This window comes from Kogia breviceps, chromosome 1, assembly GCF_026419965.1.
Source record: "Kogia breviceps isolate mKogBre1 chromosome 1, mKogBre1 haplotype 1, whole genome shotgun sequence".
Classification (NCBI taxonomy): Eukaryota; Metazoa; Chordata; class Mammalia; order Artiodactyla; family Physeteridae; genus Kogia; species Kogia breviceps.
The window spans coordinates 5,471,627-5,496,192 of record NC_081310.1 but is presented as its reverse complement, the minus strand read 5'-3'; the positions used below and the strand labels follow the sequence as shown (position 1 = coordinate 5,496,192).

General features: G+C 35.2%; 1 protein-coding gene and 1 non-coding gene across 4 annotated transcripts in view; one reads left to right on the top strand and one right to left on the bottom strand.

The window, feature by feature from the left end:
* KCNT2 (potassium sodium-activated channel subfamily T member 2) overlaps window positions 1–24,566 on the bottom strand; it is a 377,107-nt gene that overhangs the window by 283,505 nt on the left and 69,036 nt on the right. The gene's annotated exons all lie outside the window — the stretch shown is intronic.
* LOC131746885 (U6 spliceosomal RNA) lies at window positions 21,258–21,362 on the top strand. Its single transcript, XR_009332695.1, has one exon. It is a non-coding gene; the product is annotated as a U6 spliceosomal RNA (small nuclear RNA).

The window sequence follows — 24,566 nt, the reverse complement described above, 5'->3', positions numbered from 1 at the left end:
ATTTTAAAATTAACACTTATTTAGGGCTAGAAATAAGACAACTTGGTGATTTGTTGTATATCAAGGTCCCTGTGGAGAAAAGAAGTCAAATTTGACTCCCAGATTTCTAGCTCAAGCATCTGATTAGATGTGGGTGTCATTTAACAGGAAAGCAAATATCAGAAAAGTGATATTTCAGTGATTTTTAGTTGTTGGAGAATAGCTAGTGAAGAGATAGAAAATGACAAAATCAACATTCTCAGTAGTTTCACGGTCATTTGTGGATTTTCACAAAGCAGCAAAAAATGTGAGTCTTTAGGGCGAGTTTCCAGCTGAGGTTGAACAAGATGCTCTAACTTCTTTTATATATATATATATATATATATATATATATATATATATATATATATATATATATAACTTCTGATATTTCGAACAAGTGCCTTTTCTATGGTCTACTTAGTGTCACGTTTCTTGCATTTTGTGTGCTTTTTGTTGGTGATTTCGGTGTTCAAAATACCCTCAAGCCACAATGCTGAAGTACTGTCTGGGTTCCTAGATGCCAGGCTGGGATGTACCTTATGGAGAAAATATGTTTGTTAGATAAGCTTCATTCAGGAATAAGTTAGTGTTATTGGCTGTGAGTTCAATGTTCCATCCGAAAAAGGAAGTTCACCGATCTGTATGGGAGCCTGCTCTGGAAAATGCCTAATTGAGATCTATACTGTATGATGAAGCTATGGAAAGGTTGGAAAACTGGCTAAATGTGTGGATTCATGAGATGTGGACAATGAGAGGTTCACACATGCATACAAGTATACAAATTATTTATACAGTTAACCCTTAAACAATGCAGGGGTTAGAGATCAGTCAAAAATTCACTTGTAACTAACTTTACAGTCAGCTCTCTGTATCCTTGAACTTAACCAACCACAGACCACGTACTACTGTAATTTTTACCATTAAAAAAAATCCACGTATAAGTGGACCCATGCAGTTCAATCCTGTGTTGTTCAAGGATCAACTGTATATATATTATATAAACATAGATATAATATGAAGTATCACTTGTACTGAGCCTTGATCAGGACCTACCTTGTAGTTATACTTGGATAGTATAATGCATTCTTGTCTGTTCTTCAAATGTTACCAACACAAAGGCACTAACTGCCTTATACATTTTTACATTCCCCACAGTGTGTTGGCTCTACAGTATACCCCTCAAAATTTCCTGTTGAAGAAACAAAGGGTTGTTTGAAATGGCAAATTATCTTTTATTCATTTTAAAGGGAATGGAAAAGGTAGACCTCAGAGCATTTATGAGCCATGTATTAGCTTCAGTAATTTGCCTTTTGTTATCAAAGTATAAGGTTTTACTACCACAAAAGCTGAAAGTACACACACAGAAATCTATCACACAAAAATCAAGTTGGTTAAAATTAACTGAAATGTGTTCCAAATTATTCACACATAATGATACTTTACTAGCGAAACAGGGTGACCTAAAATCAATGGTATTAATAATCTAACAAATTTCCCCAAAATGAGGCCGTTATCTTTACAGTTTCAAGTACTTTAAAAGCTGCTTGAATTTCTTTCATGGGGAAGAATATTAATAGGAAACCATTATTCCGCTTATAAATCAGCATGTGTCCTTTGAAAGTAGCATATATTTCTAGCATATGAAGGATATATGCTTAATAACTCAGAATCTTTCATTTAAATAAAAAAATAAAGTTGCAATTTGAAAAGTTTCCATTACTTTAAATAATTTACTGTGAAACAAAGTTCCTGATGCACATGAAGGAACATAATTCATATAAAGAAATATATGAAGCTTCAAGTTGAATTCATTTCTCACTGTAATCTGCAGATGTTCAAACGTTTTTTTAATTTGTTTAGTTCAGCAGTTGCCATGAAAAGATCCAATCTGTAGGTCAAGAAACTATTCAAGAAACCTGTTTTTACACTTATGCATCTTCAACAGTTACATAGCTCAAGCACTTTCTCCTAAGTATGTGCAAGGCAAATTGACAAATATGGGTAAAAGGAAACAGAAGGAAAAAACAATCCCAAATGACTAATATGAGCAAGAGGAAAAAATTTTCATCGCCAATAAAAATTTTCATCTCCAAAATGTATTAGATTAATCATCAATGCCATCTTACTATATGTCTGCTATATGTTAAGAATGTATTTTTAATTAATTTTTATTGTTGTATACAACTAATGTACAACATTAAGCTAGTTCAGGTGTACTACATAATGATTTGACATTCGCATACATTATGAAATGATCACCAGGATAGGTATAGTAACCATCTTTCACCACACAATGTTATTACAATATATGACCATATTCCTTATGCTATATATTATACCCCTGTGACTTACTTCTTATAAAACTGGAGGTTTGTACCTTCTAACCCCTTCACCTATTTTGCCCACCACTCTCTATTCTGGCACCCACTGGTTTCTTCTCTGCATCTGTGAGTCTGTTTTCACTTTGTTTTGTTTATTTCTTTTGGTTTTTAGATTCCACATATAAGCGAGTTTGTGTGTTGTCTTTCACTGTCTGACTTATTTCACTCAGCATAATACCCTAGTCACAAAAAGATTTCTCCTTTTTTTATGGCTGAGTTACATTTTATTGTGTGTGTATATATATATACATATATATATATATACACACACATACATATATATGCACATACATATATATCACCTCCTCTTTATCCATTCATCTATCAATAGACACTTAGGTTGCTTCCATATCTTGCCCATTGTGAATAATGCTGCATTGAACATTGGAGTGTATACATCTTTTTGAATTAGTTTTTTTTTTTTTTTTTCTTCAGGTAAATACCCAGAATTGAAAGTGCTGGATCATAGGGCATTTCTATTTTTAATTTTTTGAGGATTCTCCATACTGCTTTCCATAGTGGCTTCACAAATTTACATGCTCACCAGTAGTACACTAGTGTTCCCTTTTCTCCACATTTTCATCAACATTTGTTATAGGTAGTCTTTTTGATGATAGCCATTCTGTCAGATGTGAGGTGGTATCTCATTGTGGTTTTGATTTGTATTTCCTCAATTAGTGATGCTGAGCATCCTTTCAGTTACCTGTTGGCCATTTTTAAGTCTTCTTTGAAAAAATGTCTATTTAGGTCTTCTGCCCACTTTTTAATCAGGTTATTTGCATTTTTGTATGAGTTCTTTGTATATTTTAGATATTAAACCCTTTACTGGATATATGGTTTGCAAATATCTTCTCCTATTCAGCAAGCAGCCTTTCTGTCTTGTTGATAGTTTCCTTCACTGTCCCAAAGCTTTTCAGTTTGATGTAGTCTCATTTGTTTATTTTTGTTTCCTTTGCCTGAGGAGACAGATCCAATAAACTATTCCTAAGACTGAGGTTAGAGTGCACTGCCTGTGTTTTCTTCTAGAAGCTTTATGATTTCAAGTCTTACATTTAAGTCTTTAATCGGTTTTGAATTTTTTTTTTATATAGTGTGAGAAAGTATTCTGTTGGCCAAAAAGTTTGTTTGGGTTTTCGGTAACATCTTATGGAAAACCCAAACAAACTTTTTGGCCAACCCAATAGTTCAGCTTGATTCTTCACTGTAGCTGTCTAGTTTTCTCAACACCGTTTATTGAAGAGGCTCTCTTTGTCTCATTGTATATTCTTGCCTCCTTTGTTATGGGTCAATTGAACACATAAGTGTGGTTTTATTTCTGGGCTCTCCACTCTGTTCCACTGATTTATGTGTCTGTTTTTGTGACAGCACCACACTACTTTGATTACTGTAGCTTTGTAGTATAGTTTAAAACCAGGGAGTGTGATACCTCCAGCTTTGCTCTTCTCTCTCAAGATTGTTTTGGATATTCAGGGTCTTGTGTGTTTCTATACAAACTTTAGAATTATTTGTTCAAGTTCTGTGAAAAACGCCATTGGTATTTTGATAGGGAATGCACTGAATCTGTCTTGAGTAGTATAGTCATATTAACAATACTAAGTCTTACAATCCATGAGTACGTATATCCGTTTGTGTTGTCTTAAATTTCTTTCAACAGCATCTCATAGTTTTCCAAGTACAGATGTTTTACCTCCTTGGTTAGATTTAGTTCTAGGCATTTTATTCTTTCTGGTGCAATTGCAGATGGGATTTTCTTAATTTTTCCTGATAGTAGTTTGTCATTAGCATATAGAAACTCAACAGATTTCTGTATACTAACTTTGTATCCTGCAAATTTCCTGAATTCATCAATGAGCTCTAATAATTTTGGGTGGAGTCTTTAGCTCTTTAGGAATTTCTACATATAGAATCATGTCATCTGCAAAGACAGTTTTACTTCTTCCGTTCCAATTCGGATTTTTATTTCTTTTTTTCTTGACTGATTGCTGTGGTTAGGACTTCTAAAAGTATATTGAGTAAAAGTGGTGAGAGTGGGCATCCATGTCTTGTTCCTGATCTTAGAGAAAATGCTTTCAGCTTTTCACCATTGAGTATGATGTTAGCTGTGGGTTTGTCAAATATGGTCTTTATTATGTTGAATTCTATTCCCTCTGTACCCTCTATACTTTGTTGAGAATTTTTATCATAAATAGACATTGAATGTTGTCAAAAGCTTTTCTTCAACTATTAAGGTGATCATATAATTTTTATACTTCAATTTATTAGTGTAGTGTATTAGGTTGATTGACTTGCAGATATTGAAACATTCTTACATCATGAGAGGAAATCTCACGTGGTGAGAGTTTATGATCCTTTTAATGTACTGTTGAATTTGGTTTGCTAATATTGGTTGAGGATTTTTGCATCTATGTCTATCAGAGACATTGGGCTATAATTTTCTTTTTTTGTGGTATCTTTTCTGGTTTTGGTATCAGCGTGGAGCTGGCCTTGTACAATGAGCTTGGAAGCCCTCTTTCCACTTCAATTATTTGGAACAGTTTGAGAAGGATAGGTGTTAACTCTTGTTTAAATGTTTAGTAGAATTCACCTGTGAAGCCGTCTGGTCCTGGACTTATGTTTGTTGGGAGTTTTTAAGTTACTGACTCAATTCCATTCCTGGTAATATCTGTTCAAATTTTCTATCTGTTCATGACTCAGTTTTGGAAGACTGTATGTTTCTAGGAATTTATCCATTTCTTCTAAGTTGTTTTGTTCACAGTAATTTCTTAAGATCCTCTGTATTTCTGTGGTGTCAGTCATAACTTGTCTTCTTTCATTTATGATTTTATAGATTTGGCCCATGTCTCCTTTTTTCTTGATGAGTCTGGCTAAAAGTTTATCAATTTTTATCTCTTCAAAGACTACGTTTTCTACTTTTTTTTAACTCTCTATTTCATTTACTTCTGCTCTGATCGTTATTCTGTCTTTCTACTAACTCTGGGTTTAGTTTGTTCTTCTATTTGCAGTTTGTTTAAGGTTCGATTATTTATTTGAGATTTTTCTTGTTTCCTGAAGTAGGCTTGTATCACTATGAACTTCCCTCTTAGTACTGCTTTTGCTTCATGCCATAGATTTTGAACCAGTGTATTTCTGTTTTTGTTCATCTCCAGGTATTTTAAAAATTTCCTCTTTGATTTCTTCAGTGAACCACAGGTTTTTAGTAGCATATTGTTGACCCTCCATGTGTTTGTATTTTTTGCCATTTTTCTAGTAGTTGATTTCTAGTCTTAGACTATTGTGGTTGCCAAAGATATCTGATATGATTTCAATCTTAATAAATGTGTCAATACTTGTTTTGTGTCCCAGTATGTGATCTATCCTGGAGAATGTTCCATGTGTACTTGAAAAGAGTGTGTATTCTGCTGCTTTTGGATAGAATGTTCTATAAAAACCTATTAAGTCCAACTGGTCTAACATGTCTTTTACTGCCAGTATTTCCTTATTAATTCTGTCTGGCGAATCTGTCCATTGACGTAAATAGGGTGTTAAAGTTCCCCACTATTATTGTGTCACTGTCAATTTCTCCCTTCGTGTTTGGTCCCAGAGGTCTCTTAAATTATCCTCATTTTTAAAAATTGTTTTCTTTTTTCTGTTCAGCATAGGTGATTTCCATTACTCTTTTAATTCTCTGATCCATTCCTCTACACCATCTATCTACCATTGATCCCCTCTAGTGTATTTTTTTATTTCAATTGTTTATTTTTCAGCTCTGTTTAGCTCTTCTTTATATTCTCTCTCTGTTAAAATTCTCACTGTGTTCATCTATTCTTCTCCAGAGTTCATTGAGCACCTTTATGATCATTACTTTAAATTCTTTATTGGTAGATTGCTTACCTCCACCTCATTTAGTTCCTTTTCTGAGGTTTAATTTTGTCCCCTCATTTGGAACATATTCCTCTATCTCTTTGTTTTGCCAAATTATCTGTGTTTATTTCTATGTATTAGGTAGGTTGGTTACATTTCCTGATCTTGGAGAAATGGCCTTATGTAGGAGATGTCCTATGAAACCCAGCAGCACTCTCCCATCTGATCACCAGAGCTGTATGATCTAGGGATGCCCCCTATGTGGACTGTGTGGGCCCATCCATTGCAGCAGGTCCAACTTCTCTGGGTGCACTGTAGGCAGGGCTGGCCCCTGGCCTCATTGACTGACGGGTTCTGCCCTTTACTGTGGTCACAGGCCAGCTGGTGGGCAGGGCCAGTTCCTAGTGCAGCTGGCTGTGGGGCCCAGGAGATCTTGAGGCTGTGCTGGCCCACTATTTGGTGTGGCCAGGTCTGAGGGCAGCTGGCTATGGTGACCAGGGACCCCTGGCTCACCGATGAGCAGGGTTGAGTCCTGGTCACTGGTTGTATGGCCCAGGTTGAGCCTGGGGCTGGTGCTGACCTGCTGCTGAGGGGGTAAGCCCCCAGCACTAATAAGATAGAGGGAGAAATCCCAAAATGGTGCTTGCCAGCCCCAGTGTCCTTGTGGTAGAATGAGCTCCACAAAATGACTGCTGCCAGTATCTACATCCCCAAGGGGAGTTCAAATTGCTTCCTGCATCTCTGGGAGGACTGCCAAGATCAGCAAGCAGTCTGACCCAGGCTTCTTTCAAATACTGCCTGTGCACTGAAACTCTGAGCATGTGAGACTTTATGCATGCCCTTTAAGAGCAAAGTCTGTTTCCTACAGCCCTCTGGCTCTCCCATAGGTAAGCCCTGCTGGCCTCAAAGCCAGACATTCTGGGGACTTGTCTCCCAAGTGCAGGATCTCCAAGCTGGAGAGCCCAATGTGAAACTCAGACCCTTTGCTCCTTGGGGAGAACCTCTGCAATTGTGATTATCCCCTCACTCATGGGTTGCCTACTGTGGAGTGTGGGTGTTAACTATAGCACAGCTCATTATGGTTGGTTCCTTCTTTATAACTTTAATTGTGGAAAATATTTTCTGCTCTTCTTCAGGTCTTTCTCATCAATATTTGCACTATAAATACTTGTAATTTTGGTGTGTCTCTGGAAGGGGGTGAGCTCAGGGTCTTCCTGCTCCGCCATCTTAGCCACACACTTGGCTTTTATTTTTTCTAATATTACAAACTAACTAAGAATTATTATTCTCATTATACAAATGAGAGAGATAGGGCTCAGGAAGTTCAGTATTTACCCAAGATCACACTGCTAGTAAGTCATAAAGCTGGAATCTAAAAGAAGTGCAACTTTGCAATGAAAATAAAATGAATCTTGAAGACTTACCCCCATGTTTCTTACAGTTTATCTCATAAAATCACTACATGTGAAGGGCCATAAGTCCTTCTGCACAAAAGTTCTTTGGAATTAGATTTATAGTTAGAAACTGAAGCCCAGAGTAGATAAGCGATGTGACTAAGGTGCATCCCTTTCACACTTAGTGTCAGAGCAAAAACCGAACACAAGTCTGATTCTCAGATCATGGCTCTTGCTGATGTATTAGATTTCTTCTGCCATACCTCCCCTACTTTTAACTTACCAACTTTCTTAGCTTCAAATCGATTTTGTTTAACTGCCTCTAGTAAACATTTTTTAAAGAAAAAACAATACGATAATGATCAATAATGGATTGACAGCCATCCTGTCACTAGTCTTATACTCTCGATAATCATCTCTATGGGAAAATGACCACTTGCAGGTAAAAAATTAAAAGGTTATGCTTTGCCAGTCAAAATAGCCTGTCTCATTTTTAAACAATGTTTTAATTTCTTTAGTACATCAGTGTTGTGATCATTGTAAACACATGATCATTGAAAACAAGTCCTTTTGATTTTGCATAAGATAATACCTTCTGGAAAGTGAATAAGATGTGGAATTACTCTGAACAAACATTTTACCCCCAATATTACAACCCTGGGTGGCCCCAAGCGCTTACAAATACTGAAAAATATTTTCAGATACAACTTATTTTATTATTCTTTGTTTTCCTCTGAGCACAACAGGAAATTCTTAAGTTGCCATTTCAATTGCAAAAACAAATTATGTGTGATCCTTTCCTCACTTCTCTCAGAGTGACTCTTTTTGTTCAATTAAGGATCAAATAGAAACGGCATATATTAACTTCTAATTTTCTAATGATATCCAAGTCAAAGAAGGTATTATTGACTTAAGAGCCAATAATAAATGCAGTAAATCTTTATTCACTATGGGTTATTGCCCAAACTTTTACTTGACTACAGTCCATTTAAGGAAGAAGCATTTTAGTTTTAAGTGTTGATCATAAAATACGTAATCATTAATGGAGTAGAGATATATCTTTTATGGGAGTTTCCTTTTTACCACCTCAGACTGCTCGTCAGTAATAAAAATTGGTTAGAACTTCCCTTTCCCATTAGGTAGAATTATTCCCTTGACTGGTGACATTGATGTATCTGGAACAACCCATCTGCAAGGCTGATAGCCTGGCCTAAAACGTGCCAATAAAAGCAGCAGAAGCAGGAGCTGGCATTTGAGAGAAAGCTATCGTAGTGAGTCAAGAGCAGGAAATGTCAGGCAAGACATGTCTATGCATTAGATTGCCCCATACCTGTCATGCTTACAGTTATGCTATACATAAATATTTAACTCTTGAATATGTATCTTAAAATAAATAATGTGATTGAATGACTTTTTTTAGAACAAATGTTGGGCTTAACATATTCAAAATATCTTCCATTTAAATAAAAATGTTAGAAATAGAATATTATGTTGAATCAGAGCAATTTGATAATGATTTAAAGTGGGAGCATATGTTATACACTCAATTATGCTACGGTATCTCAAAAATAAATTGCTAAATTAAATATTACTAAATGCTAAAAGAATTTTCTTAAATATGTCTCTCTTTTTGATCATTAAAATAAATATATTAAAACATGCAATATAAGTTCACTGAAATCACGAATTCTTAAAAGTACTCTGGGATATTAGTAAATTAGTCAAGAACAAATACTGATAGCTCTATCCATGTCAACAAAAGCACTTGAACATTGTTTTCATTTTTTCAGCCCCTTGATGTTGTAGCTTACCCTACAGTACCTTTCTCGTGAGTCAGATATTGATGGCTGAAGTCGTGGAAAAGGCACAAAAGTGGAGCCACAAGGAACTAGCTGTGGAGACATTATGATCTTCTGCTCAGATATTTGTTCAAGAGAAAGAAATGTGTTTACAGCCACAAACTCCTTTCATCCAGTTGCAAGATCAAAGGAATGAAGACTTCTGTTTTTACCATGACTTTAGAAAGATTTGATAGGATGTCAACATTTCGGCTCCAGCAGCTGATTCTAATTTCTTTAATGTTATCTGTAATTCTGCGTTGCTTGACAGACTATTAAGGAAATGTTGATGATGCAGGAAGACCAGTGGACGTTAACATAATTATTCCACAGAACACTGTGCATAGTGAATAAGTTGTCACAACATTCCTCTCTATTTCTTTCTAAGAATCTTTTATTTATCTGTATTTAGTCTTGGGATGTTTGATGTTCAAAATACAGAAATATCACTTGTTTCAGAAAATACATAAACTTTTCTCTGGTAAATTATGAAGAATTTGAAAAAGAATAGATTTGTAAAAGAAAAGAATCTAAAAAAGAATAGATACGTATACGTATAACTGAATCACTTTGCTGTACAACTGAAATGAACACAACACTGTAAATCAACTCTACTTCAATTAAAAAAAAAAAAGTATCACAGTATCCTCAAGAAAAAGGTCTTTGTTATAAATTCGGACTTTTCATGCTGAAAACAAAACAAATTCAGATGCTAATTTTCAGAAAAGTCCATGGTACGGAGACCATGTCTACCAAACACACAAGCCTTACGACTCAGAACAATATGAGTGATCATATTTCAAACAGCAAGGGCTTTCTGCAACTAAAAAATATATATACACACTAAATGTTAACTTCCAAGAGGACATTATTGTTTAGCATGGCCCTTTAAAATGGCTGACACATTGAGGGACACAGTAAATGTGGAGAAGTTTCTTCTAGGCATAACTCGAATGGCAGAGTATACGAAAGAAAAAAATCTATATATATGTATGAATTAATAAAAATACAGACGTACATAAAATGTGCAAGTCTCATTAAAAGGCAGCGATAATGTTAGGAAGATATTAACAATTTATATGATAACAATGGTGCAGAGAAGTATATAATCTTTTTCTTTTTGTAGCCTCACTCATTACAATCTTGTTTGAATTGTGAAAAATCAAAGCAATGTAACTGCCCAATAATAGAAAATCAGATAAACATTATTGGAACATCAATAATATGGAATCGTAAGCCATCACAAATAATGATGGAAAGCTAACCATAATATATTATTAAGTGATAACCAATAAATAAATAAATAAACAAAAATAGGTTACCAAATACCATTGTCGTTTGATTCTGTTTAGATAAAGCCCATACATTTCAAAATAGAAAAAAAAAAAATCTGGATTATTATACACCAAGTTATTAGCATTGACGAAATTATGTTTTTGTGGGTTTTTTGAAGTTTCTGGTGGTTGTTGTTAATCAATTATTTTCCACCTTTCCCATAGTGACCACGTACTACTTATGTAATAAAAATAAAGCACTAACTAAAGAAAATGAACCAGTTGTACCAAGTGACATCACTATCACAAAGTTTGACCACGATTTTACTTCCTAAAATGTGTATCCCTTCAAAATCACTTTCTGGATGTCATTTACAAAGATCCAAATAATTGCTCTCTGGTGACATTAGGTCATTTTAAAGTACGTCATGCTGGAAATCACGTGACATCCAGAGTCAGAATCGAGAGCTCCTCATCCTAATTGCTACTTACTAGTTAGTTCAGCCAGTTAGACTTCGGCCCCTACCAGCTTCGCAGGGTTATTTGCTAAGCTCAGAAAAGAAGTTTAGAAGAACAAATCAAAGGCCAAATATTTACTGTAAATAGCAATTTTACAAAACATAAGTTATTGACCTTATCACTACAGATCAAGCACCATATTACCTAATATCCTTATTTACCTTATTAATATCCTTATTACTTAATATCCTTAAGTTATCCCATAACTTATATTCTTCCGCAGAGGTTGCTTCTGTCATTCCTTCTAGTACAATGTATGGGTTTTGCTGTTCAGAGCTTAGGAGACATTTTCTTCAACTCAACGGAACTGGACCCACACTTTTCCACCAGTTCCATCAGGGAGTCCCACATTTCTCAGAGCAGAACCCCCAAGCAGACTTCCTAGAGAACAGGTTACCATCTGAGGATTATAATGTTGAGGGAAATGGACAAAATTCAGAGCCTCAGGACTTGCATAGACTAGCTAGTCCCACAGGACTTTGAACAAAGCAAGGTTACTTAACTGTTCTGAGACTCACAGTTTCCTCGAAGTGGTGAAATGGGGGTAGTAATTCTTACTTCCTAATGTTAACGAGAACGAAATGAGAATGCGTGTGAAATATCTAATATAGAAACTGACATAGTAGCCTCTCGATTTTCTTTCTCATAGCTTTATTAGCCTGGTATTCTCAAGATAGCCATCATTACCACACAAGGCTGATAAAATTCTACCCCACAGCAAATAGACATTTTAGTAAGGCGTCCCAGTATTATCACTAAGAAATGTAGACTTGTGGTAAGTTTATTGAAACAACAAAAATAACTCAAGGGTTCCGAGATGATTACAGCAGGATCTCTAGTCAGGCTGTACTACAGTCTCTCTCCATGAAGTAATCAGAGATGCCTTTATTCCAGCAATTTAATGTAATTAGACCAAATGGCTGCTGGTAGAAGTGCAGAAGCACAGCTGAAGCAGTATTTCCTAGCATTTAGAAGTTTTATAAAGTGAGTACCTAGGTAGAGAGTACCTAGGTAGGCTTATCTCTGACCTAACTTTTTTGCTCTGCCCATGCATAAGCCATCAAAATCCTCAAATTCGTGATTCAGTTTCATTTGCTCAACACTACAGTAAAGTGGGCTGTCTTAGTAAACAAAGCCTTCATTAGTCTTTTCTCCCTCTTAGGAAAGAAATGCCTTATCACCTGCTCACAGTCATTTATTTCACAGTGACTGCAAATGAGGATCAACAGAAATAATATTCTGACTTAAACCTTTAGTCCATGAAATATCTTTTCAAAACATCGGAGTTTGGGCTAACAGTGCACGCTGCCGGGAACAACTCATTCTGACCCTGAATAGCATCATCAACACCAGCAGGAGCCAAGCAAGAAGCGGGGAAAAGTAGGTGATGTGTACCATTTCCATGTGATGTATTTGGACATCACTTGAGTTTCCAGAACTAAATCAACAGAACCATTCGACAGCTAAGTTCACTTTTAAACTTAACATGCTGGAGCCCTTTAACATTTCTGAGCTCAGACTTGGAACACGAGTCTTACTAACCAGAAAGGAAGGAAAATGTAGAGATAAACAAACGAGAAGACACATAGAATCCTTGAGACCACCATATGTTTCTTATTTCATACTAGAGTGTTCATTATACCTAGCAGGATTCTATGTGCATAATATTTATTAAACGAAATAAAAAGAAAAAAGTCAAAGAATTGTAACTATATTGCAACCTCCAATAATTTACCAGCAGAATACACTTTTTAATGTATTTAACAATTCCCGGCAGCTGAGCCAAAATCAATTACCTCTGTTTTCTATTTGAACTTTTGCATGTGAAAAGGGATGCTTATAGGATAATATCCCACTCTATTAATATGCTTTGATGAATAATCAAGTTGTTGAGCTCTGCTTATAAACCAAGGCTTAACACCATATGACTTATAACATAAAGCAGTACAATGAAATAAAGGGTCTGAGACTGCTTACCTCTCCATATAATCCTGGGAATATTGTTTCCCCCTCCCCCCACATACACTGTGGTCACTCAAAATCTACCCCTTCTTGAGAGAAGCAGTAACAATTCAAAAGCAAAGGAAATTCTCAAATAATCGACATATACAAAAACCTCTATCCAGTCACACTAAAATGCCATTCCTTTTCTGAGCAAACTAAGGATTATATACATGATGGAGTGGATATAATTTGCATTGCCAAGTTAGTGACTAAGGTGATTATCAAGGATATAACAGTCCAACCTAGGTATTGCTTACACCCAGTTGTGTTTTAAAACACAAGGTTTTCCTTCTGATGCTGGCAGAATGTTTATGAGAATAGCTACTGATGTACTTACATACATCATAGTACGGATGAAGAGAGCTCCTGAAGCTCTCTTTCAATGTTCAACAATTATTGGTCCTCTCAAGACTCTACGGATAACACGAAAATTATCCCTCGATTACAAAATGAGATCATGGTCCTTATTTCTCTGTGGAGATGTCCTTATGTCTCAGAACTACAAGAATTACTTTGAAAGGGAAATATCATCATCCAGAAAGGAGCAAGTTTAAAAAGGAACCAACTACATATAATTGATCACTATTATGGGCCAATGCATCTGGGAACTGTTCAAGCTCTTCAATCTTCTGGGATGCTTAGTTTCACATCCTGTAAAGTGAGACTGACAGCATCCTCTCAGGTCAGAAATCTAGCAATTCTTTAAATCAATCCACGTGGAAAGAAAAGTCTCAGCTTGGTTACAGATGCGTTTATTTACTCATTCAATAACTTTTGTGTGTTCCATTGTGCTTGATATTATAGCAGTGAATAAAAGAAAAATTGTCTTTGTTCTCACAGAGCTTATATTAGAATCAAAACAATCAGAAAATAAACAAAGCAATGAATGTTCAATTACAAACTGAAATAAGTGCTGTGAATGAAAAGTTCTAGATGGTAACAAGTGGTTAGATTGAGGAGCTGGGAAGTAGCAAAGGCCTCTCGATGTGTACCATGTTACCTGGGCCAATGCACTTCTCTTCGCATAGACAGCCCCATAAGTAATTTTGTTCACTGAAAGTTGATTTTCATTCACAATTTGGGGATAACACGTGATATCTGTCTTTAAGCCCCAGTATTCTTGCACTCAATGGACAAAGTTTGGAGGGTGATGGATGGGGGAAAAAAAGAAGGAATTTTTTTTTTTTCTTTTTACTTGAGACATAAACGCACTATGTCAGAAAACCACAATTTGCAAAGACCACTTCCCACAGTTGATAACTGTCCCTATTTCAATGCCTTTCATAAATAACCATTTTCAGTACATTTATACTTTGAGAAAAAATCATAAACAGAGGTATTGTTCCATGGAGTAAACTGATTACCTAGGACCATGAGGAAAATTGTCTCTGCATTCAAATACACGACTGGCTAGGTATATTACTTTCAAGTTTCTCATTCTGAAATCCTTCTCCAGGCAATAAATATGCACAAGCCACAGAATAATTATTACGATAGTATTTGCTAGACTTGAGAGACTAATGATTTGAGCTGATACCAAAATGCGTATGTCCTAAGATTATTCTCAAATAAAACATAAGAAGGAAATGGGGATACTAAGAAAGCTGTTGCACACTAAAGTAGAAAAAACATATTAAAAGAAAGCGTGCATTGTAACCTTGAACATTTTTAAAGGAAAAAAAATAAGAATGGGAGCCTACTTCTTAGACATTTGATTAAAAGGTAAAGCCCTGAGATAAAAGAAAGCAGATTCAAAATCCACAAAAGTAAGGTTTATTCATTTTACCACTGTATAATAAATAGATAGATCTTAAAGTCTACTGCAAGAAAAAGCAGACTGTTTAACAGAACTGACACACTTTCACTGATTTCTCTCTGCTAAATCATCTCAATGAGGGGAATATGAAAACAGATGAATTGTCAACCTTCCCAATAATAGAGAAAAATTCTTACAATTCTCCTAGTGAAGAGTAGCTTCATGGATTACATACTAAAGACCCTTCAAAATCACCCACCTCCCTTTTCTTTATTTCTCTGATTTTGTTATCGAAGTATAAGTTTGACTTCCCTTTCCGCGCATATGATTTAATGAGAACAAACTCACTACCCTAACGTTATGGACTGTATCTCTGACATATTATCCAGTTTGCTGAGCACAAGTCAGTTGGTTTGAAGCTGTACAACTCTGGATGCGCTCACAGAATCGGATGCTCAGCATCGAAGAGGAGTCCGAGACACTGCACCATGGGCCTCACCAAGGAAAGGCCACTATGACGTATTCAAATGGCCAACTACCATCCCACTTTTTCTGTGATTTGGCTTTATCTTTGAAATCTCAAAGGACAAATTTCCAATTTTTTTAGTCATTAGCTATCTGTAAAAATGTTTGTCCCAGAAATACTCATCTAAAGACAGTATCAAAAGATGCTCACCATCACTAATCATTAGAGAAATGCAAATCAAAACTGCAATGAGGTATCACCTCACACGGGGCAGAACGGCCATCACCAAAAAGTCAACAGATAATAAATACCAGGGAGCGTGTAGAGAAAAGGGAACCCTCCTACGCTGTTGGTGAGAATGTAAATTGGTACAGCCACTACAGAGAACAGTATGGAGGTTCCTTAAAAATGAGTTGCCATATATGGTCTTGCAATCCCACTTCTATGCCTATATCTGGAGAACATTATAATTTGAAAAGATACATGCATCTCAATGTTCATAGCAGCACTGTTCACAATAGCCAAGGCATGGAAGCAACCTAAGTATCCATCGACAGATGAATGGATAAAGAAGATGTGGTATATATACACAAAGAAATCTTAGCCATAGAAAAGAATGAAATAATGCCATTTGCAGCAACATAAATGGACCTAGAGATTATCATACTAATATGTGGAATCTAAAAAAAAAAAAAAAAGATACAAATGAACTTATTCACAAAACAGAAGCAGACTTAGAGAACAAACTTACGGTTACCAAAGGGAAAAGGTGGGGGGAGGGATAACTTAGGAGTTTGAGATTAACAGATGCACACTACTATATATAAAACAGATAAGCAACAAGGACCAACTGTATAGCACAGGAAACAATTTTCAATAGCTTGTAATAATCTATAATGGAAAAGAATCTGAAAAAGAACGTGTGTGTGTGTATATATATATATAAATATATATACATGTACATATATATATCTCACTTTGCTGTATACCTGAAACTAACACATTGTAAATCAACCATACTTCAATTAAAAATAATAATAAAGGCAGTATCAGTAACATATAGGAAGTGGGAAATCCAAACCACCTGCATCAGTTAATGACAATTCCAATGCAAAAAGACAACTGAAAACAACTCTAGTAAGTATTTCAGAAAAATGTAGTCAAATGGGGCTCTTTTAAAAACAGTCCAAAAAAATGGTTTTGAGTCATGCTCATGTTCTTTGTACATTTTTATAACCTTGGTTTTGTAGCATCATGACCTGAGAGGAGAAGGATATTATATGTAACACAAGTTATAGGTAATTATGCTCATAGGGAACCCTAATCTGAAGTATCTACCACTGTATATAATGTCAAGCCATATGAAAATGAGATTTTTCCTAAATTGGAAGACTCCATTCTCAGTGAACCATTTGACTACCTTGATTCATTAGTCTGAAACTTTTCTAACTTCTGCTTTACTATCCTAGCACCGCCCAGCTGCAAAATTAACTTAAAAGTGTATTCAGAGGATTCGAGCTTGAGAAATGAAATATGCACTTCCATGAAATGTATCTCTATTTGAAGGAAAAATAAATAAATGGCTTTAACTCCCTCTTCATGTTTGATTATGTTACAGTTTTATATTTTGTTGAAGCGAGGGCATTTCATGTATTTCATGCAAAGTGCTGTTAAATAACTTCCTGAAGACAGAAATCAGAAATGAATACAAAGAATAATTTTAAATAACTAATATATTTCAAGAAATTGTCCATTATAAACTAACTGGGCTTCTTCAGTTATTAAAAAAATAATAGGACTATTTACTGAGGATTGACAAAAGGATATGAGAAAAAAAGATTTGGGGGGGATAAAACAAAGTAGACAGAAGATCAGTGCCATTAATTCATTCATTCAATAAACATCTGAGTACTCCGTATGTACTGGGCACTGCACGGCCTGCTGAGAACACTATGCCCTCCCTCACAGGGCTTTCTGAAATCATTATCATGCATACATAAAGTATAACCATTGGTATATTTAATAATTTTTCAACATGCTTATCATGTATTAACTATAAGTTTCTGACTTCTGTGAATAAATATCAAAATATTAATATCTTACACTCTTAAAAAAGTTTAAAAATAAGAACAGCTAATGTTTTCAAGGGTATTAGTGTCTCTTACTGTAGAATGGCATTATTCCACATTCTTGACAAATATTTTCAATTTCATCACACACTATATTTAGTTTTTATTTTAAATAAACTACTCTTCTTACAAAAAGGAGCTTTTCCTCCTCCTTTATAGTCATTAGGTAATGACTGCAACTCTTATCAATAGAATAAAATGCAATGGCCTGATCTTAGTATTAGCTTCTGCTTTAAATTGTGGAAGCAGATATGAAATAAAATTTTCTCTGACATCTACAGGTCAGTAAGTGAACTTTCTAATTATTAGCCTTTAAATGATCATTAAAATTAAAGAAATTGTCTGATCTCTAAAGCCCTATGATTTGGAATCAATTATTTAATTATTTAATTACAGAACGCTCTTGTACACCAGAGATAAACCCACAAATCTCTAAAAGGATTTTAAAATGTATATTTGCCAGGGCTAAAGAGAGAATGTCTTAACAGCATGGGAGATGACTGTTGAAGGCCATTGTCATCCAATTGGTTAGCATATTTCAAGCTATTAGTGCAAGATTCTAATGCAAAATGAAAATTTAACATTTTCCAAACAAGTGTTAATATTAATTATAATGGCGTGCTACTAGTTTTTGCTTTTACTGAAACAATCCTGTTCAAATAATTTAATAAACTCCTAGAATACTCTGAAACAATCTCTATGCAATAAATCAGTATCTATTCAACAAAGGTTTGTTTAAATTTAAACAGTAATAAAGTAAAATGCATTTCCTATGTTGAAGTCTCTTTTTAAGTGTAGCTGAATTTTACTCTCAACACTATGGCTATAATTCAATGCTGTTGTTGGGATGAAAGGACCACACTCTTAATTGTTTTAAGTCCCGAAGAAAGAGTGCATGCTTTAACAAATGTTATAATCCCTCCAGAAAAACACTTCATTTTTCCTCTAACCACTGCGAAAAACAATCCCCTGATATCGGTGTCATCCAATGTTCTGAACATCTGAGGATGCAAGAGGAAACAGACTGAAATTGCAGAAAGAAAAATTAAATTATACATATAACTGCAAGTCAGGGACCATATTTGGAAAAAAAAAAATACTCTATTTTAAACTCCATTTGCAAATTTTCCAATCCAATTCCCCTTAAAAGGAAGCTAGATAAAGTAAAATCACTCAGGTGAAAATTACATAATGAAAGTCACTATGAATTCAATTTTCCTATTTATATCTTTGTGAAAATAGAAGCATTGAACGTCAACCCACCAACAGACAGCAACAAAACTTTGGACACCTCTAAGTTCCATGAGCACAGAATGGTGCCAAGTGGAAGCAGCGGATTTATGTGACTGAATAGTAGTTGTTGTTCAGTTCTATGACCATGGAGGACGATCAACCTCTGTTAAAAACTACAGTCCAGTCCCTAGCTAGTACATAGGGGAAATGTTGCCAATCCTCTCCTTCCTCATTACTTGGTCTATAAAATAGAAATAATAATATCTACTTCATAGTGTTGGTAACTGGATTAAGCAAGATAAAGTACCAAGTGTCTAGCATCTAATCATCACTCAAAAGTGTTATTTATGTCTTCTTCCCTAAGTAATATATTGAACTGAACATATAAGACAAAAACTAAATTAAGATATTTAATAATCAGTTATTTTCAATACACTAAAGCAAAAAACATCAGTTAAAAATGAAATGGGAGGGCTTCCCTGGTGGCGCAGTGGTTGAGAGTCCGCCTGCCGATGCAGGGGACACGGGTTCGTGCCCCGGTCCGGGAGGATCCCACGTGCCGCGGAGCAACTGGGCCCGTGAGCCACAACTACTGAGCCTGCGCGTCTGGAGCCTGTGCTCCGCAACAAGAGAGGCCGCGATAGTGAGAGGCCCGCGCACCGCGATGAAGAGAGGCCCCCGCTCGCCGCAACTAGAGAAAGCCCTCGCACAGAAACGAAGACCCAACACAGCCAAAAATAAATAAATAAATAAATAAATAATTCAAAGTGACATGTCATTAAAAACAAAAAATGAATTGTGTTCAGAACCCAACAACATATTTTGCTGTACTTCCGGGGTCAGCAAACAATAGCTCAGAAGCCAAATCTCGCCCGCTGCCTGTTTTTTTATAAACTGTGAACAAAGCATGGTTTTTGTATTTTTAAATGTCTGGTATAAATTCAAAGAAGAAGAATATTTCATGGCATATGAAACTCAAATTTCAATGTCCATAAATAAAGTTTTATTTCAGCTCAAACACGTTCATTCATCTACATATTGTGTACAGATGCTCTTAAAGTTACAACAGCAGAGTTGACTAGTTGTAAAAGAGTCCTTATGGCCTACAGGGCCTAGAATAATTACAGTAATATCTGGTCCTTTCCATAGGAAAAATTTGCTGATTCCTGTTCTAGCAAGCAGAATATCCTATTCTTCTGCCATAACCTATTTTGTTACATTTTAGCAAGACCTTTAAGAGACTCACTTTTTGATTATAGAGGATTTGTTTTAATTATCTGATAGTACACTCTGGATTTTTAACTAATCCATATCCTATGAGATGAGATGATGTCAGGACACCAAAAAAAATGCTTATTGAATGGAAGTATGGATGAAAATTGGGTAGAGGACAAAGCCGGGAGAAAGACTTTTCACAACATTCTTGTACAGTCATTAATTATTAACATATGTAAATATGTTACCTATTCAAAGTATATGCTTATTTTTTAAGAGAGGAGATGATCAAACCCTTTAAGCACAATCTTTTCCTCTGTCGAATTAAGAAAAAACTGTGTACAGTTTTTATAAAAGGAAGAAATATAACATTTATAATTTTAAAAATCAAGATTTAAAAGGCTTAAATAACTAACTCACTTACACTGAGTTAAAATCTACCTAACGTATTCTATTAAAAAAACATAGTTTCTAAGGTGCACTTTTTAATCTAATTAGAATTTCTTCATTACCTTCTATGAATTGAACCAAATATGCATTACCCTTCCGAAGACATAGCCACAAAGTGATATCGTCTTTTCAAGACAAGGAAAAGGTGCAAATTCCATTTGATTTTGTATATAAAACTTGATAACATTTGATTTATGTATGTAAAACTTCAGAGATCATTGATTTGGAGTAAACATTTAGGCATTTTCATAGACCTCTGCCCAACATATAGAATACTGGATACAGGAGTCAGAGGTCTAACGTAAGTCTGGAATATCTGGAAGTGGTTGGAGGAGAACTAGGGTTCTCCCTTCTTCTTACATAATCTTCTTTCTGAATTATCAACCTGCTCAGCCTCAAAGAAATGGGAATTAGGAACAAATAACTTAGTTGAGAAAGAATCGTGAACATGTCCATGGAACTTAGAAGTTGGGAGGTATTTTCAAGTCTGTTATTTCATTCCCTCAACCATTCAACGAAAATACATAGATTTATTGAGTGCCTACGATGGGTAAGGCACCCAGCTTGAGAGTGGAGAGAAAACAATGAACAAGAGAGACATGGTCCTCCTCCTGAAGACAATGGACAAGAGGTTCTGTTAAAGGATGATGGATACTGAAGATGCCGGCATATGTTATAAGAGGAGAGTTAAGGAAACGTAGAGAAGGAGGATTTAACCTGGTCCAGACTTCAGAGTGCTCACTTAGGCATCAGATCTACCAAAACTGGAACCCTGCAGAGAAGATAAGCATGGTCCCTGTGCAAAGATGACAGAGTTCCACAAAGCCGAGAAAATAACCAAGGAATAGAGATACAAAGGGTCAGAGTCACCTAAAGAAAAAAGCTGGTAGAACACCAAGGAACGAAGTGAAAAACAGAAATAAATACTGTGAGATATTTTATATTGTTATAAATTGATAATATAACTATTTAGCGAATATGTAAGCAAACCGTTCATTTAAAATATAGTGGTAGTGGTCTTGAAAGCTATTGACTTACAATTCTTCAAGGGAATTCACTAGTGTTAAGCTTCACGCATAAGAAATTTGTTTCATGATTTAATTTGTAACTTCCAAACAATTACATTTGATATGGAGATAATTATCCCATCTGTCTCTGGCAATATCTTAGAGAATTAACATTTTAATATACTGCAGTTGTGAGGATTCTGAAATCAGAAGACTAAAGTTTAATTTCAGCAAAATGTCTTATTCACATCTCACGAGGGGTTATCAACCAGGAGTCTCCTCTGGTATAACCACAGAAAGATAAATTTTGTCAGATTGAATAGCAATTAAAACATCACACTACCATCTTAATACTCTCAAAGGCAAATCTGTGAAAGTAAGAATATAATGAAAAAGAAAATATTGCGAGACAAAAGGAGTACAGACAAAAACCAAACTTAATTTTTAAAAATTGTAAAGTACGTTTAACTTATGTTTTTTTAATCTTTAAGGAACCATTCCATGTTGGAAAAATGGACATCTCCGAGACTTCGTATAAAGTGAAAAAAATAAATGTACAAAATAGACTATATAATCACTAGCACTTGTATAAAGATGAAAAAAAGAAATATGCATATATATATATATATATATATATATATTTCCTTCCAAATTTGTAGAATGTTTCTTGAACATATACCAGAAACAAAGGACCAGCTAAACTGCTTGTCTTTGGAAATGCAAACTGGAAGGGGGTGTGGGGGAGGAGAGAGAATTTTCATTCTATTTCTTCTATTCCTATTTGCACAGTTTTAAAATATTAAACCATGTGAATGTATTACATATTAAAAAATTATTTTTGAAAAATTATATATAAATTTGTATAATTATATATGATATATAATTTTAATTATGATAATATATAATATATATTATACAATTTTAATTAGGTTAAAAATATTTATACATATATATTTAAGTTCTAATAACCCTCTTCCCAAACTAACAGAAGTGTTTTAATTATAAATGGGGTTACAATTATAAACGTAAAAGGGCATCTTGGGGAATTTTAGATTTAGAAGTTGGAAATAAATTTGCCTAATACATCTCTTGTCTGGAAGTGAATTGCTGGATGTCAGAAACTCTCTGATGCTTTGAACACTTCCTTTGATATGATTCCATATTCTCACTGAGTAGTCTTTTCTTCCTAATTTGTTTTCAGACATAAAATTCACTGGAAAAAGAATGCCCTGAGCAGTGTTAAAGCACATCAGCAGGCCTGGCACTTTGACGTCTCATTGTACATGATCAAATTTGTTTTGTAATACAAATAATGTCTCCTGTGAGATTAAGCAGTGAAATTTTTCTCAGGATGTGAGCAGTTGAGGAAAAACCTTTGGAATAAAAACTGACCACAAAAATAAGAAGGGTGGGTTTAACTCTGAAGTTTATGAAATGTTTTCCTGGACAAGAGGAAGAGAAAAAAAAAATCAATCCTCATTTCATTCTTAGCAAAAGATTAAAAAATAAAATAAAGCCCAGTGGACTTCTCAAAAGCCTAGCAGGCTTGGAAAAAATGATTTGGCTCAAATATATTTCTGTTTTCTCCATACATGCCAAAAGTTACTAGCAGGAATTACAATTCCTATGAATTATGAGATATTTTCCACAACCCTAATCCCAAAAACACCATTAAAAAAATTGTCTAGGTTTGGATTTTTACTTTCACCAGAGGTTTTCGGAAATCAAAAAAGAAGGCTTTGGGAGACAAGCAGGGTATAATTATGCAGTGATTGTAATATTAAAAAGAAAGCAAGGTAAGAAAAGAGCCACCTCCATGTGTTAGCTCGAATCTTCACCAGGACCATGAGAGGAACCACCTGGATTGGGGGAAAAAGGGACAGAAAAATGGTACCAGAGCATAAGCAGAGCCATGACCTTGGAGAAAGAGTCTGGGAAGAGTGCTAATATCACAAGACACCAAAGAGAAACCTGGGAGCACGACTGCACTCCACTTGGCTTTTTTCTTTCAGTGATTTTATTGTGATACAATTCACATAGCATAAAATTTACCTGTTTAAAGTATCCAATTCAGTGGTTTCTAGTACATTAGCAGAGTTACACAACCATCACCAAACCTAATTTTAGAATATTTTCAGCCCCCCAAAGAAACCCTATACCCATCCACCACGAGCAATGTCTCTATATCCCACTCCCGACCCACCCCAGACCCTGGCAAAGACTAATCTATCAATACTTTGTGTTTTCGTGGATTCACCGATTCTGAACATTTCATATGAAGGGGCCATACAATATGCAATCTTTCGTGACTGGCTCCTTTCATTCAGCGTAATATTTTCAAGGTTCATCCATGTGGTACCTTGCACAAGTACTTAATACTTTCATATTGCCGAATAGTATTCTTTGGATGGATGTATCACATTGCACTTACCCATTCATCTATTAATGGGCACATAGCTTGTTTCTATTTGGGGACTATTATGAATAAAGCTGCTATAGACACCCATGTACACGTTTTTGCACGAACGCATGTTCCCATTTCTCTTGAGTGTACACCTAGGAGTGGAATTCCCGGGTCATATGGTAAATCTGTGTTTCACCTTTTCAGAAATTGCCAGACTGCTTTCCAACGCAGCTGCACCATTTTACATGCCCATAACCATCTTAGTAGGTGGAAAGTAGGTTCTCACTGTGGTTTTGATTTCCATGCCCATGACGGCTATAACGCTATCTTTGCTTATGCTTCTTGGCCATTTGTATACATTCTTTGCAGAAATGCCTGTTTTTAAAAACTGGGCTATTTGTCCTTTGATTATTGACTTGCAAAAGTTGTGCATATATTGTAGATTATAAATATCTAGAATATCTGATATATGTTTTGCGAATATTTTCTTCTATTTTATGGATTACCTTTTAACTTTATTGATGATGACCTTTGAAACACAAAATTTTTTAATTTTGGTAAGGTAAATGTATTTTTTTTTCTTTTGTCACTTGTACTCCTGATATCATACCATGTGTCGTTATTATAGAGGAAAC